The following is a 17,214-nucleotide window of genomic DNA, read 5'->3' as shown; positions in this document are numbered from 1 at the left end:
GTTATATGAGCTGCTGGTGTTGAAGTCTTCTTTTATTCTCTTAAAGTGAAAGCTTCACCAGAGCAACATTTATACATTTCGTTGTTTGAAATGTCTTAAGAAAGAAAGAAAAATTTTATTCATCACACACTTGTGAAATTCCTCTCTGCATTTAAACCATCTGAAGTAGTGTATGCACACCAATGGCAGCTGGTAGTCTTTCAAACAGGGGAGGCTGGTCGGTTACGATATTTCCAGATTTTAAAAGAAAAAACACATCAATTTTGCCCATACTCTTGCCTCTGATCTGGCTGATTGTTGGCAGGGTCACAAACTGTGAAATAACAGGTTCTTTTGGCCCATTAGCCTACTGTCCAATATACATGATGGTGGTGTTGGGGGGGTATATTTTAACATTTTATATTTTAAAATTGTGGCATGTTGTTTAAAAATTGATCATTATTGAAAGCAGCTCTTTGTCAGGAACCTCAGCAGTAACAGCAGAGTGTTCTGGAATAGGCACAAGCACTGACCTTGGGGAGCCAAACATAGAGCTGGGTGCCACACATTTCATTCAGTGACACTTTCCCTATATTTTACTTATTTTGACTGAGAAATGTTTTATTGACAATTTTGATAACCCTTCACTTTTAATCCAGGTCTGTAGTGTGAAATGTTCTCGGCTGTGTTTTTGTTTAAAAATGTTTTCCAAATTGTAGCTGTGTTTAATTCATATCCAGAAAAATATATATTCCAATATAATATACTCAGCATAAACATTTTAAATAGATTCTATATTTTTGGTCCATCCATGACATATTACTAAAGTAGCCTATTTACTGTTGTTGATGTGGGTCACTTGCTGTTAGCCAATTCACTTTCTCATACCAGGAGAGCTGAAAGGAACGAGTATTATTCCCTACCTTTTTCACCAAGTCAATTTGAGGAGTTGGTCTACCCTGCTCTTTAATTTTAATTTTTTCCTCGAAAGGAAGACTGGCAAATGGCTTCGCCAAAATTAAATCAACAATGCTTGGCATCCGGGGGCGGCACGGTGGTGTAGTGGTTAGCGCTGTTGCCTCACAGCAAGAAGGTCCAGGTTCGAGCCCCGGGGCCGGCGAGGGCCTTTCTGTGCAGAGTTTGCATGTTCTCCCCGTGTCCGCGTGGGTTTCCTCCGGGTGCTCCAGTTTCCCCCACAGTCCAAAGACATGCAGGTTAGGTTAACTGGTGACTCTAAATTGACCGTAGGCGTGAGTGTGAATGGTTGTCTGTGTCTCTGTGTCAGCCCTGTGATGACCTGGCGACTTGTCCAGGGTGTACCCCGCCTTTTGCCCGTAGTCAGCTGGGATAGGCTCCAGCTTGCCTGCGACCCTGTAGAACAGGATAAAGCGGCTAGAGATAATGGGATGAGATGAGATGCTTGGCATCCATGCGCAGCTTTCTTGCTAGCTGACTAGCCCCCTCAAATTCAAGTTCAGTCACTCAAATAAACTAAATTTCTGGAACTAATGGCCCTTTTCCACTACCCTTTTTCAGCTCACTTCAGCTCGCTTCAGCTCACTTCAGCCCGACACGGCTCGCGTTTCGACTACCTCAGAACAGCACGACTCAGCTCGCTTCAGCCCTGCTTAACACCCAAAACTCGCATGGTTTTGGAGTGGGGCTGAAGCGAGCCAAACCGAGCCGAGTGGGGCTAGGGGTGTGAGGAGACACTCCCCTGTGCACTGATTGGTGAGGAGGAGTGTCCTCACACGCCCCGCGAGCACGCTGGGATCTGTAAACACTGTAAACCCGGAAGAAGAAGAATTACGAATTACGAGAATTTCTGAAGCCTTATGCGCCTCGCCTCATCTATACGCTCTTGCCAGTATCTGTTGGCGTTGTCGGTGACAACAAGCCACAGCACCAAGACCAGTAACACTAACGACTCCATGTCCTCCATGTTTATTGTTTACTATCCGGGTCGTGAGACTACCGCTTAAAAGGTCACTGATGTCACTGTTTGCGCTGCCTAATGACATCACGTGATGTCCACCCACTTTCGCTAACTCCACCCAATGTGTCCACCCACTTCCAGCCAGCACGGTTCAGCGCAGTTGTAGTCGAAATGCAACTCCAACAGCCCCACTCAGCTCAACTCAGCACAGCACGGCTCAGCCCAACTCAGCCACGTTGGTAGTGGAAAAGCGGCATATGATAACAAACTTGACAACACTATATTTACACTTTATTTACAATGAAAATATATACAGTGGTGCTTGAAAGTTTGTGAACCCTTTAGAATTTTCTATATTTCTGCATAAATATGACCTAAAACATCATCAGATTTTCACACAAGTCCTAAAAGTAGATAAAGAGAACCCAGTTAAACAAATGAGACAAAAATATTATACTTGGTCATTTATTTATTGAGGAAAATGATCCAATATTACATATCTGTGAGTGGCAAAAGTATGTGAACCTTTGCTTTCAGTATCTGGTGTGACCCCCTTGTGCAGCAATAACTGCAAGTAAACATTTCCGGTAACTGTTGATCAGTCCTGCACACCGGCTTGGAGGAATTTTAGCCCATTCCTCCGTACAGAACAGCTTCAACTGTGGGATGTTGGTGGGTTTCCTCACATGAACTGCTCGCTTCAGGTCCTTCCACAACATTTCAATTGGATTAAGGTCAGGACTTTAACTTGGCCATTCCAAAACATTAACTTTATTCTTCTTTAACCATTCTTTGGTAGAATGACTTGTGTGCTTAGGGTCGTTGTTTTGCTGCATGACCCACCTTCTCTTGAGATTCAGTTCATGGACAGATGTCCTGACATTTTCCTTTAGAATTGGCTGGTATAATTCAGAATTCATTGTTCCATCAATGATGGCAAGCCGTCCTGGCCCAGATGCAGCAAAACAGGCCCAAACCATGATACTACCACCACCATGTTTCACAGTTGAGATAAGGTTCTTATGCTGGAATGCAGTCTTTTCCTTCTCCAAACATAACGCTTCTCATTTAAACCAAAAAGTTCTATTTTGGTCTCATCCATCCCACAAAACATTTTTCCAATAGCCTTCTGGCTTGTCCACATGATCTTTAGCAAACTGCAGACGAGCAGCAGTGTTCTTTTTGGAGAGCAGTGGCTTTCTCCTTGCAACCCTGCCATGCAAACCATTGTTGTTCAGTGTTCTCCTGATGGTAGACTCATGAACATTAACATTAGCCAATGTGAGAGAGGCCTTCAGTTGCTTAGAAGTTACCCTGGGGTCCTTAGTGACCTTGCCGACTATTACACGCCTTGCTCTTGGAGTGATCTTTGTTGGTCGACCACTCCTGAGGAGGGTAACAATGGTGTTGAATTTCCTCCATTTGTACACAATCTGTCTGACTGTGGATTGGTGGAGTCCAAACTCTTTAGAGATGGTTCTGTAACCTTTTCCAGCCTGATGAGCAACAGCAATGCCTTTTCTGAGGTCCTCAGAAATCTCCTTTGTTCGTGCCATGATACACTTCCACAAACATGTGTTGTGAAGATCAGACTTTGATAGATCCCTGTTCTTTAAATAAAACAGGGTGCCCAGTCACACCTGATTGTCAGCCCATTGATTGGAAACACCTAACTCTAATTTCACCTTCAAATTAACTGCTAATCCTCGAGGTTCACATACTTTTGCCACTCACAGAAATGTAATATTGGATCATTTTCCTCAATAAATAAATGACCAAGTATAATATTTTTGTCTCATTTGTTTAACTGGGTTCTCTTTATCTACTTTTAGGACTTGTGTGAAAATCTGATGATGTTTTAGGTCATATTTATGCAGAAATATAGAAAATTCTAAAGGGTTCACAAACTTTCAAGCACCACTGTACAAACTAAAAAAGCTGGTAGAAACCATATGTAATGAATGAAATCGAAATGTAAGCTGATCTCTTGCAATACACCACAGCACTTGCGAATCCGCATGGGACTGAACTGAAATTCACCGCTGCCTGTCTATATTTGAAATGAGCTGTCAATCAAAGAAAATATCCGGCCGCTTTCACCAATCACCAGTCTCCTCGCAGAAAGCTTTGCCATGTCCCTCCCACTCTGAGACTGGGAGTCCGGTGGGCGGGCGTTTTCGCAGTATTTGTCTAATAACCGTCTTGCATTTTGATATTGAAAAGCGCATAGCTCCCAAATGCCATTGAAGTCCACTGAGGCTGGGAGTCCGGTGGGCGGGTGTTTTCGCAGTATTTGTACAATAATCGTTTTGCATTTTGATATTGAAAGCGCATAGCTCCCAAATGCCATTGAAGTCCACTGAGGCTGGGCTGCATCGCGTTGTCACGAGGGGGAAAAACTCATGCACACATTAGGCGAACTGGGGAAAGTTATAACGGAATGATTTCGCACTGTAGTTGGGTTGAGCACAAATATTTCTATGATTCTGGATCTGAAATAGCAATGTTATAAGGTCGGCTATAACATAAGCCTAGCGCAATTCATCCTACACGATGTTCGTCATTTTTAGAGGAGGCTGAGCCTCCCTCATTGTCTTAGAGCAATCGCCCATGATGCACACACACATGAGCAATAAACACACACACACACACACACACACACACACACACACACACACACACACACACACACACACCAGTGGGCAGCCATGCTAACAGCACCCGGGGAGCAATTGGGAGTTAGGTGCCTTGCTCAAGGGCACCTCAGCCCAAAGCCATCCCATATTAACCTAACTGCATGTCTTTGGACTGTGGGGGAAACCGGAGCATCTGGAGGAAACCCATGCAGACATGGGGAGAACATGCAAACTCCGCACAGAAAGGCCCCCGGCAGCCACTGGGCTCAAACCCAGAACCTTCTTGCTGAGAGGCGACCATGCTAACCACTTACAACCCCGATTCCAAAAAAGTTGGGACAAATTACAAATTGTAAATAAAAACAAAATACAATGATGTGGAAGTTTCAAAATTCCATATTTTATTCAGAATAGAACATAGATGACATATCAAATGTTTAAACTGAGAAAATGTATCATTTAAAGAGAAAAATTAGGTGATTTTAAATTTCATGACAACACCACATCTCAAAAAAGTTGGGACAAGGCCATGTTTACCACTGTGAGACATCCCCTTTTCTCTTTACAACAGTCTGTAAACGTCTGGGGACTGAGGAGACAAGTTGCTCAAGTTTAGGGATAGGAATGTTAACCCATTCTTGTCTAATGTAGGATTCTAGTTGCTCAATTGTCTTAGGTCTTTTTTGTCGTATCTTCCGTTTTATGATGCGCCAAATGTTTTCTATGGGTGAAAGATCTGGACTGCAGGCTGGCCAGTTCAGTACCCGGACCCTTCTCCTACGCAGCCATGATGCTGTAATTGATGCAGTATGTGGTTTGGCATTGTCATGTTGGAAAATGCAAGGTCTTCCCTGAAAGAGACATCGTCTGGATGGGAGCATATGTTGCTCTAGAACCTGGATATACCTTTCAGCATTGATGGTGTCTTTCCAGATGTGTAAGCTGCCCATGCCACACGCACTAATGCAACCCCATACCATCAGAGATGCAGGCTTCTGAACTGAGCGCTGATAACAACTTGGGTCGTCCTTTTCCTCTTTAGTCCGAATGACACGGCGTCCCTGATTTCCATAAAGAACTTCAAATTTTGATTCGTCTGACCACAGAACAGTTTTCCACTTTGCCACAGTCCATTTTAAATGAGCCTTGGCCCAGAGAAGACGTCTGCGCTTCTGGATCGTGTTTAGATTCGGCTTCTTCTTTGAACTATAGAGTTTTAGCTGGCAACGGCGGATGGCACGGTGAATTGTGTTCACAGATAATGTTCTCTGGAAATATTCCTGAGCCCATTTTGTGATTTCCAATACAAAAGCATGCCTGTATGTGATGCAGTGCCGTCTAAGGGCCTGACGATCACGGGCACCCAGTATGGTTTTCCGGCCTTGACCCTTACGCACAGAGATTCTTCCAGATTCTCTGAATCTTTTGATGATATTATGCACTGTAGATGATGATATGTTCAAACTCTTTGGAATTTTACACTGTCAAACTCCTTTCTGATATTGCTCCACTATTTGTCGGCGCAGAATTAGGGGCATTGGTGATCCTCTTCCCATCTTTACTTCTGAGAGCCGCTGCCACTCCAAGATGCTCTTTTTATACCCAGTCATGTTAATGACCTATTGCCAATTGACCTAATGAGTTGCAATTTGGTCCTCCAGCTGTTCCTTTTTTGTACCTTTAACTTTTCCAGCCTCTTATTGCCCCTGTCCCAACTTTTTTGAGATGTGTTGCTGTCATGAAATTTCAAATGAGCCAATATTTGGCATGAAATTTCAAAATGTCTCACTTTCGACATTTGATATGTTGTCTATGTGAATACAATATCAGTTTTTGAGATTTGTAAATTATTGCATTCCGTTTTTATTTACAATTTGTACTTTGTCCCAACTTTTTTGGAATCGGGGTTGTACACCACCATTAAAGATTACAATTAAAATTATGTACACACCACAGCAATACAGAAAACACTTTCTGACCTATCATACTCAAATTCCACAATATATTTGCAAAAGTAAGGATGCTCTTTAAGAATGCATCTCAAAGTTTTAATCTTAATACAATGGGCAAAAAAAAAAGTTTTATTAAAAGGATAGTTGAAGTCCTCCCCATTACCGACAGTACTGGTTTATAAATATTAAAAAAAAGTATCATGTACTTAAACTTCCATTGCCTCACAACAAGGTGGTTCTGGGTTCAAGCCCAGTGGCCTTACTGTGTGGAGCTTGCATGTTCTCCCCATATCTGCATGGGTTCCTCCGGGTGTTTCGGTTTCCCCCACAGTCCAAAGACATGCAGATTAGGCTAATTGATGGCTCTAAATTGACCGTACGTGTGAATGGGAATGGTTGTTTGTCTCCATGTGTCAGCCCTGCGATGACCTGGCAACTTGTCCAGGGTGTACCCTGCCTCTCGCCCATAGTCAGCTGGGATAAGCTCCAGCTTGCCTGCCACCCTGCACAGGATAAGCCGTTATGGATAATGGATGATCTGGAGTGAAGTACAACAAATGCAAAAGTCAGGTACAAGAAATGCTGAACTTTGACAAGAAAGTTCTAATGCCAACTGGACAAGTGACAGAATAATACTTAGTGTAATATTCTGTTGAAGTACCAATACTCAAAACAGCCAAGGAAGCAAACCAACCATACAAATGAGCAGACAAAGAGGGGGGACCCTCCAATGGCTTACCCCAGGCTAGACAGTCCACAGCCTGGATTGGTCTAGACCAATACACAGTGGGCAGGGAAAAGGTTCAGCCTGAAGAGGTCTGCACTCAAAAGTGGTCAGAGAGTCAGCAGTTCTGACCTCAGTGGGAAGGTCAATCCACCAACAGGGAGCCAGGACAGACAGCAGTCTTGAGTGGGCTGGGCAGGAGCAGAGAGGAGGGGGCAGGCAACTAGTAGTAGCCAAGCATAGGGATCTGGCTGACGTGTAGGGGCAGCTCAGGCTCTGGAGTTATGCAGGCCCTAACCCCTTGACAACCTGGTAAGCTAGCACCAATGTCTTAAATTTGATATGACCTGCAATAGGTAGCCAGTGCAGGTCAGCAAGCAGAGGGGTGATATGGGAAGAAAGAGGGAAGTTGTAGACCAGGCAAGCTGCAGCATTCTGGAGGAGCTCCAGGGGTCTGATGGCAGATGCTGGAAGGCCAGCAAGGAGAGTTGCTGCCATCCAAGCAGGAGAGGATCAGTGCTTGGACCAGGAGCTGAGTAGAGTAGGTGGTGAGGAAAGGGTGGCTCCTTTGGATGTTGTAGAGGAGAAAACTACACATCCAAGTCACTGCAGTAATGTCTGCTGAGGAGGAGAGTCTGTCGAACAGGACCTCTAGGTTCTTTGTGCTGAGTGAAGGGGACCTAGAGACGTCCCCCAGGGAGATTACAATGTGCAGGGGTGGAGAGGATGGAGCAGGACTGTAGATCACCTCCATCATGTCTAGGTTGAGCTTTAGGTGATAGTTGTCCATCCAGTTCTGGATGTCATGCAGGCAAGCAGAGATGCAATTGAAGACCTGTGTGTCAGGAGGAGGGAAAGAGAGAAACAGTTAGGAGTCATCAGTATAGCAGTGGTATGGTAGACCATGAGCAGAGATAATTGGGCCAAGATACCAGGTTAGGAAGGAGTTGTGGATGGCTAGGAGCTTTTCCTAAAAAAAAAAGACTGCAAAGTCCTCTGCAGTGATTGAAGACTGAGGTGCAGCTGGTGGAGAGTTGAGGAGAGGAGAGAAAACAAAGTTGATGAGGGCTGGAAATGGAGGCATGAATTTGGGGGTGATAAAACTTGATCTTAGCTGACTTGAGTGAAACTGAACTCCACAAGGAGGGACTAGTAGCAAGACAGGACAGCTGGTGCCCTGGATTTTCTCCACTTCCTGTCAGCTGCACATAGAGTACTTCTGTTGGAAGCAAGTGTTTCAGACATCCAGGGACACAGAGGGTAAGAGCTTGCTGGCCTGGAAACAAGAGGAGATAATGTGTCAAGTGATAGGGAGAGAGAGGAGAACAGAAGATGCAGCAGATTCAGTTGGGAGATTGGAGAAGGCTTCAAAAGGGGAGGGGAGCAATGACAGAGGAAGCAAGAGAGGAGGGAGAAAGGTTATGATGGACTAACAGTGGGGGGATGAAATTAAGTGGTGGTCAGACAGATGGAGAGGGGCAACTGTGGGATCTGAGACAGACCAGCTTCTGAGGAAGACCAGGTCTAGAGGGTTGCCAGCTTGATGGGTTGTAAGTGAGTGTAGCAGAGAGAGAGAGAGAGATCAAAGGAGTAGAAGGAAAGCAGCAGAGTGGGAGGCTTCTAGGGCTATGTTTACATTAGACCGTATCTGTCTCGTTTTCTTCACAGATGCACTGTCCGTTTACATTAAACCGCCTGGAAACGCCGGGAAACGGGAATCCGCCAGTGTCCACGTATTCAATCCAGATCGTGTCAGCTCCGGTGCTGTGTAAACATTCAGAATACGTGGATACGCTGTGCTGAGCTCTAGCTGGCGTCTCATTGGACAACGTCACTGTGACATCCACCTTTCTGATTTGCTGGCGTTGGTCATGTGATGCGACTGCTGAAAAACGGCGCGGACTTCCGCCTTGTATCACCTTTCATTAAAGAGTATAAAAGTATGAAAATACTGCAAATACTGATGCAAATACTGCCCATTGTGTACTTATGATTGTCTTTAGGCTTGCCATCCTTCCACTTGCAAGTGGTAAGTGATATGCGCTGGGATCACACACACAGCGGCTCAGTCCCGAAAACACTGCTAGTGTGCTTCACTCGCGCGCTCTGTGAGCTGCGCAGGGCCGGAGTGCGCACCCTCCAGAGGGCACTCGCTGTTCAGGGCGGAGTGATTTGGAGCGCAGGATGCCTGCGGAGCCGAGCGTATCCGTGTATTGGCGTTGCTGTATGCACGCAAATCGTGTATTGGTGTTGCTGTGTGCACACTAATCGTTTTAAAAACGTTAATCTGATGATCCACTGATACGGTCTAATGTAAACATGGGCTAGGTGAAGGTTGAAGTCTCTCAGGATCATCAGTGGGGTGCTATCTTCTGGAAAGGAACTGAGTAGGATGTCCAGTTCATCAAAGAAACATCTCACAGGGCCAATAAACAATGACACAGGTTAACAAGAGAAGAGACTGAAACAGAGTGATATTCAAGGGAGGAGGTGGAGAGGAAATGATGAGAACTTCCGTGACAGAGAGATCAATAAACCAGTGCCACCACCATGATGACCAGATGAGCGAGGGGTGTGAGAGAAGGAGAGGGCTGCAATTGTTGTCAGGTGAAATCCAGGTCTTGGTCAGTGCAAGGATGTGGAGGGACAGGAAGAAGGCATAGGCAGAGATTAAGTCAGCCTTCTGTGTGGCAGACTAGCAGTTCCATAATCCAGCAGTGATCCAGAAGGTGTCAGTGGAGGTAGCTGAAAAGTAGAGTAGGTTGAAGAGGCATCGTCCACACAGGGGGGGCCATAGCGATGGAAGCATCTTTTGTGGGTGAGACCACAAATAGGAATGGGAGACATAATCAACAGGTTATGGGAGTGGTAGAAGAGGAGGAGAGATTTTGGGAAGGCTTGAAACCACATTAAAAGCCCTGCTAATTAGCAAATACAAAAACAGCTGATTGCTCACATAATAAAAACTGATGGGTGAATCCCAACTTGTAGCTAAGCAGATGTAAACACAAAGTAATGGAGTAGCATACACCTAACAGATACAAACAGAAAAACATAGTATTCCAATCAGAATAATCTCATCTCATTATCACACATTCACATCACATTATCTCTAGCCGCTTTATCCTTCTACAGGGTCGCAGGCAAGCTGGAGCCCATCCCAGCTGACTACGGGCGAAAGGCGGGGTACACCCTGGACAAGTTGCCAGGTCATCGCAGGGCTGACACATAGACACAGACAACCATTCACACTCACATTCACACCTATGGTCAATTTAGAGTCACCAGTTAACCTAACCTGCATGTCTTTGGACTGTGGGGGAAACCGGAGCACCCGGAGGAAACCCATGCAGACACGGGGAAAACATGCAAACTCCGCACAGAAAGGCCCTTGCCGGCCATGGGGCTTGAACCCGGACCTTCTTGCTGTGAGGCGACAGCGCTAACCACTACACCACCGTGCCGCCCCTCCAATCAGAAAAATGATTAGCAAAACACAGAAAATGTAGTCTGCTCTAAAAGTAATCTGTAGTTCCAGTAGCTAATGTCGAATGCACTCAACTAATCTCCCAGCGGTAAACGTAATCTAATATAGTTGCTTGAAACCATGCTAAAAGCCCTGCAAATTAGCAAATAAAAAACAGCTGATTGCTCACGCAATCAAAACTGATGGGCGAATCCTGTCTTTTAGCTAAGCAGATATAAACACAAGGTAATGGAGTAGCATGCACCTCACAGATAAACAGAGTATTCTAATCATGAAAACAATTGGCAAAACACAGAAAACTTGGCCTGCTCTAGAAGTTGCTCCAGTAGGAAACGACAAATGCACTCAACAACCATTCACACCTAAGGGCAATTTACCTAATTAGGCAGTTGAACTAATCTGCATGTCTGTGGACTGTGCGAGGAAACTCATGCAGGCACAGGGAGAACATGCAAACTCCACACAGAAAGTCCCCAGGCAGCCACAAGGTTTGAACCCAGAATATTCTTGCTGTGAATGGATAGTGCTAACCATTAGTCAAGTCAAGTTTATTTGTATAGCGCTTTTATGTCTGTGAAGATTCTCAGTCATCAAGGTCATAGTAACTGTGGGTGGTAAAACAGAGCAACTGGACTTGCTTGAAGACGTTTCACCTCTCATCCGAAAGGCTTCTTCAGTTCTGTCTGACTAGTAGGGAGTATCAGGTATTTATCCTCTCATGGATGAAAAGCTCATCTAAGGTGTCTGTGGCAGCGGGGGCGTGGTCAAGCGCCGGTCTGTGACAGGAGGGCAGAGTCAGGGAAGGTAAGTGGCAGAATCACTATACCTGACTGCAATTAACCTGTTTGTGTGTCTTCCCAGTGACCGCGCCCTATTTAGGGAGGGAGAGCAGAGGATCTCTCCCGAACCAGACACCTGATGTCTGTGTCTGGCTGTGTGTGTATGTTCCACTGAAAAGTGTAGCAATAAAGCTATTTGTTGAACCTGATCTCTGTCCTGCCATCCTCTGTGCTCCACCCCTTCATAAGAACGGCTACAGTGGTGCCGAAACCCGGGACCTGGAGCACAGCAGCCTAACAGCCCCATGGAGTCCTCCCCGTTCGCTGAACTGGTCCACGCCCTCGCCACGGCCCAGCAAAGCCAGCACCAGGCACTACTCACCCTCCAAAAGGAGCAAGAAGAGCGGTTCGAGGCCCTGGTGTTGGCCCAACAAGAAGATCGAGAGGCGTTCCGGCACCTCCTCGCGTTGGCGGGGTCCACCAGCGCTCCTACCGTGGGCCCGTCTCCCCTCACCGTCACCAAGATGGGCCTGCAGGACGACCCCGAGGCGTTCATAATGCTCTTCGAGCAAGTCGCCGAAGCCTCGGGGTGGCTGATGGAGCAGCGCGTGGCGCGCCTCCTCCCCCTGCTATCGGGAGAGGCACAGCTGGCCGCGCTACAGCTCCCCGCTGACTGGCCTACGCGGACCTCCGCCAGGCCGTCCTCCAGCGCGTGGGGTGCACCCCAGAACAGCAGTGCCAGCGCTTCCACACGTTGCGCTTGGAGGAAGTCGGCCGGCCGTTCGCATTTGGCCAGCAACTCCGGGACGCCTACTGGCGGTGGCTGAGGGCCGACAACCGTGACGCCGAGGGAGTCATCGACCAGGTGGTGCTGGAACAGTTCATCGCTCGCTTGCCAGCAGAAACTGCGGAGTGGGTCCAGTGCCACCGCCCGGTGTCGCTGGATCAGGCAGTCGAGCTGGTGGAGGACCATTTGGCGGCTGTCCCGGCAGCAGGACAGCAGATGAAATCTTCTCTTCTCTCCTCTTCTCTCTCTCTCTTCCCCCTCCTCCTGTGTCCCGTCCTCACCCCATTCCCCCACCGCGGAGGCGGGGGCCGGCACCACCCCAGCTGGCCCGCCGCACCCGCGGTGCCCTCCCATTTCTCCCTTCTGTGTCTGTCTCTCCCCCACCTCAGGTGAGTGAGCCCCGGATCACCGGTGCAGAGGGAAAGCCCGGGCCGGTTTGCTGGCGCTGCGGGGAGCCAGGCCACTTTCAACAGCAGTGCATGGCGATGGAAGTGGGCGTGGTGGTTCGGATCCCCAACGCGCCAGAGGCCGCCCTCGATCAGGCCGGAGCGTATCGCATACCGGTGAGTATCCAAGGGGATACATATCAGGCGTTGGTGGATTCGGGCTGTAATCAGACCTCAAGTCACCAAAGCCTGGTCCAAAATGAGGCATTGGGGGGAGCACAGGGGGTGAAGGTGTTATGTGTGCACGGGGATGTTCACAGCTACCCTTTGGTGTCAGTCCACATTTTTTTCCGAGGGGAAAATTTTATAGTGAAGGCGGCGGTTAATCCTTGCCTTACCCACTCTTTGATTTTGGGGACTGATTGGCCGGGATTTCGGGGTTTGATGACGCGCTTAGTAGAGAGTGGGTCCTGCCATTTAGCAGGGGGAGGTCCCGGTGTCGCTTTGGTGGGAACAGCTGTCACAGAGCCGTCTATGTCATCTTCGCGTCAGAGTGAGGAGCCCCAGGCTCCTCCACTCTCTCTCGGGGAATTCCTCACGGATTTCCTGTTAGAACAATTGCAAGACGAGACTCTGCGACATGCGTTTGACCAAGTGAGAGTAATCAATGGCCAAATGCTCCCGCCGAACACCACCCCGTCCTTCCCCTATTTCTCTATTATGAAGGATAGATTATACCGAGTGACGCAGGACACTCAGACGAAAGAGCGAATCACACAGCTTTTAATTCCAAATAGCCACCGGGAATTGGTATTCCAGGCAGCTCACTTTAATCCCATGGCTGGACACCTAGGGCAGGACAAGACACTAGGCCGAATAATGGCCCGATTCTATTGGCCGGGGATTCGCAGCGATGTTCGTAGGTGGTGTACGGCATGCCACGAATGCCAGTTAGTAAATCCAGCGGCCATTCCAAAAGCGCCTTTGCGCCCTCTTCCATTGATCGAGACCCCGTTTAAGAGAATTGGGATGGATCTCGTCGGGCCATTAGATCGGTCAGCACGAGGGTATCGCTTTATATTAGTTCTGGTGGATTATGCAACACGATACCTGGAAGCAGTGCCTCTGCGCAATATCTCAGCATGCAGTATTGCAGAGGCACTCTTCCGTGTCATCTCCCGAGTCGGAATCCCGAAAGAGATTCTGACTGATCAAGGCACTACATTTATGTCACGGACACTGCGCGAACTGTATGGGTTATTGGGGATTAAGTCGATCCGCACCAGCGTGTATCACCCACAAACGGACGGTTTAGTGGAACGGTTCAATCGCACCCTCAAAAATATCATTAAAAAATTCGTAAGTGAGGATGCACGTAATTGGGATAAGTGGCTCGAGCCCTTGTTGTTCTCAGTGCGAGAGGTTCCCCAAGCCTCCACGGGGTTCTCCCCGTTCGAACTATTATATGGGCGTAAGCCGCGTGGCATCCTAGACGTGCTGTGGGAAAATTGGGAGGAGGGACCTTCACAAAGCAAGAATGAAATTCAGTACTTTATGGACCTGCGCGCAAAACTCCACATGCTCACCCAACTAACCCAGGAGAATTTGCGGCAGGCCCAGGAACGGCAAGCCCGCCTGTACAACAAGGGTACGCGCCTTAGGGAGTTCACCCAGGGAGATAAAGTACTCGTACTGTTGCCCACTTCGAGCTCCAAATTGATCGCCAAGTGGCAAGGTCCCTTTGAGGTCACACGGCGAGTCGGGGACGTCGACTACAAGGTGAGGTGAATGGACAGGGGTGGGGCGCTACAAATTTACCACCTCAATCTCCTTAAACTCTGGAAAGAGGAGGTCCCTGTGGCGTTGGTGTCGGTGGCTCCGGAGAAGGCGGAGCTGGGGCCGGAGGTTCAAAAAGGGGCATTGACATCACGTACCCCTCCGGTCCCCTGTGGAGACCACCTCTCCCCGACCCAGCTCACGGAGGTCGCCCAGTTGCAGACTGAGTTTTCGGATGTGTTCTCGCCCCTGCCCGGTCGCACTAACCTCATAGAGCACCACATAGAGATGGCCCTGGGGGTAGTAGTGCGTAGCCGCCCTTACAGTCTACCCGAACACAAAAAAAAGGTGGTTCGGGAAGAACTCGAGACCATGCTCGAAATGGGCATCATCGAGGAGTCCCACAGTGACTGGAGCGGCCCGGTGGTCTTGGTACCCAAGGCCGACGGGTCGGTCCGGTTCTGTGTGGACTACAGAAAAGTCAACGCGGTGTCTAAATTCGACGGGTACCCAATGCCTCGTATTGATGAGTTGCTCGATCGACTCGGCACTGCTCGCTTTTATTCGATGCTAGATTTGACGAAGGGATATTGGAAGATCCCCTTGACTCCACTATCCCAAGAAAAAACGGCCTTTTCCACACCGTTTGGTTTACACCAATTCGTCACCCTTCCGTTTGGGCTGTTTGGGGTGCCCGCTACGTTTCAGCGGCTGATGGACAGAGTCCTCCGCCCTCATGCTACCTATGCGGCCACTTATCTAGATAATATCATCATCTATAGTAATGACTGGCAGCAGCACCTCGAACATCTGAGGGCCGTCCTTAGGTCGCTGAGGCGAGCGGGGCTCACAGCTAACCCAAAAAGTGTGCGATTGGGCAGGTGGAAGTACGGTATCTGGGCTTCCACTTGGGCAACGGGCAGGTGCGTCCCCAAATTAATAAGACGGCAGCGATTGCGGCCTGCCCATGGCCCAAGACCAAAAAGGGGGTGAGACAGTTCCTGGGGCTGGCTGGCTATTACCGTAGGTTTATACCTAATTATTCGGACATCACCAGCCTGCTGACTGATCTCACTAAAAAGGGGGCACCAGATCCGGTCCAGTGGACGGAGCAATGCCAGCGGGCTTTTTCGGAGGTAAAGGCTGCACTGGAGGGCCACTTTTACACTCCCCTGACTTTTCTCTCCCCTTTGTGTTGCAGACCGATGCGTCGGACAGAGGGCTGGGGGCGGTTTTGTCCCAGGAGGTGGAGGGGGAGGACCGCCCTGGCCTGTACATCAGCAGGAAGCTGTCAGTGCGTGAGGGGCGCTACAGCACGATAGAGAAGGAGTGTCTGGCGATCAAGTGGGCGGTCCTCACCCTCCAGTACTACCTGCTGGGGCGCCCTTTCACCCTCTGTTCGGACCATGCGCCCCTCCAGTGGCTCCACCACATGAAAGATGCCAACGCGCGGATCACCCGTTGGTATCTGGCACTCCAACCCTTCAATTTTAAGGTGGTCCACAGGCCGGGGGCGCAGATGGTCGTGGCTGACCTCCTCTCCCGTCAAGGGGGGGGGGGGGGGAGTCGGCTGCAGGCCGGACGGCCGCCCGGCCTGAGTCAGGCGGTGGGGGTATGTGGCAGCGGGGGTGTGGTCAAGTGCTGGTCTGTGACAGGAGGGCGGAGTCAGGGAAGGTCCTCGCCCCTCGGCAGAATCACTACACCTGACTGCAATTAACCTGTTTGTGTGTGTCTTCCCAGTGACCGCACCCTATTTAGGGAGGGAGATCAGAGAGCAGAGGATCTCTCCCAAACCAGACACCTGATGTGTGTGTGCGTGTGTCTGGCTGTGTGTGTATGTTCCACTGAAAAGTGTAGCAATAAAGCTATTTGTTGAACCTGATCTCTGTCCTGCCGTCCTCTGTGCTCCACCCCTTCATAAGAACGGCTACAGTGTCGTTAAGTCATCCTGTTGGTGGGGGTCACTGGGGGCTGGATGTGAACGGTCTCGAGATTCGTAACCCACACCAACAGGATGACTCAACGACACCTTAGATGAGCTTTTCATCCATGAGAGGATAAATACCTGATACTCCCTACTAGTCAGACAGAACTGAAGAAGCCTTTCAGATGAGAGGTGAAATGTCTTCAAGAATCTTCAAGCAAGTCCAGTTGCTCTCTTTTACCACCCACAGTTATAGCGCTTTTAACAATAAACATTGTCACAAAGCAGCTTTACAGAATTTGAACGACTTAAAATATGAGCTAATTTTGTCCCTAATCTATCCCCAATGAGCAAGCCTGTGCTGACAGTGGCAAGGAAAAACTCCCTCAGACAACATGAGGAAGAAACCTCAAGAGGAACCAGACTCAAAAGGGAACTCATCCTCATTTGGGCAACAACAGACAACATGACTATAACATTAACAGTCCTAACATAAAGTCAGCTTTGTTGATGCTATAAACCCCCCACCGATGGAAACCCAAGTGCAAAACCATTCACAGCAACCACAGTCCCAAAGTCAGCAAGTCAACTGCAGTCCTAAAGTCTGCAAGTCATCTGCAGCCCTAAAGTTTGCAAGTCAACTGCAGTCCCCAGCCACAAAAGCACCACTGCAAGAATCCAGAGCGTCCTCCAGGCGCAACCCCCAACTGTCCACATGGGGCTGCCCTCCACAGGAGCGTTGCGATGAGACTCCAACCAGACACGGCACCAGGATGGATCAGGCAGGTACAAGGAGCAGAAGAGGTCAGCATCTTGATCCCAGGACTGACATGTAACTCAGAGGGATA

The 17,214-nt window shown here is 48.6% G+C and overlaps 1 protein-coding gene across 1 annotated transcript in view; it reads left to right on the top strand.

Annotated features, from left to right (window-relative positions):
* The first annotated feature begins 12,766 nt into the window (after positions 1–12,766).
* Positions 12,767–17,214, top strand: part of klhl4 (kelch-like family member 4) — a 66,281-nt gene continuing 61,833 nt past the window's right edge. The window contains exon 1 of the mRNA XM_060927982.1: positions 12,767–12,843. The gene's annotated coding sequence lies outside the window, so the exon portion shown is untranslated. The remainder of the gene's footprint in view (positions 12,844–17,214) is intronic.

This window comes from Neoarius graeffei, chromosome 8, assembly GCF_027579695.1.
Source record: "Neoarius graeffei isolate fNeoGra1 chromosome 8, fNeoGra1.pri, whole genome shotgun sequence".
NCBI lineage: Eukaryota > Metazoa > Chordata > Actinopteri > Siluriformes > Ariidae > Neoarius > Neoarius graeffei.
The sequence above is the reverse complement of the archived record's forward strand: the minus strand, read 5'-3'. Positions and strand labels throughout refer to the sequence as shown.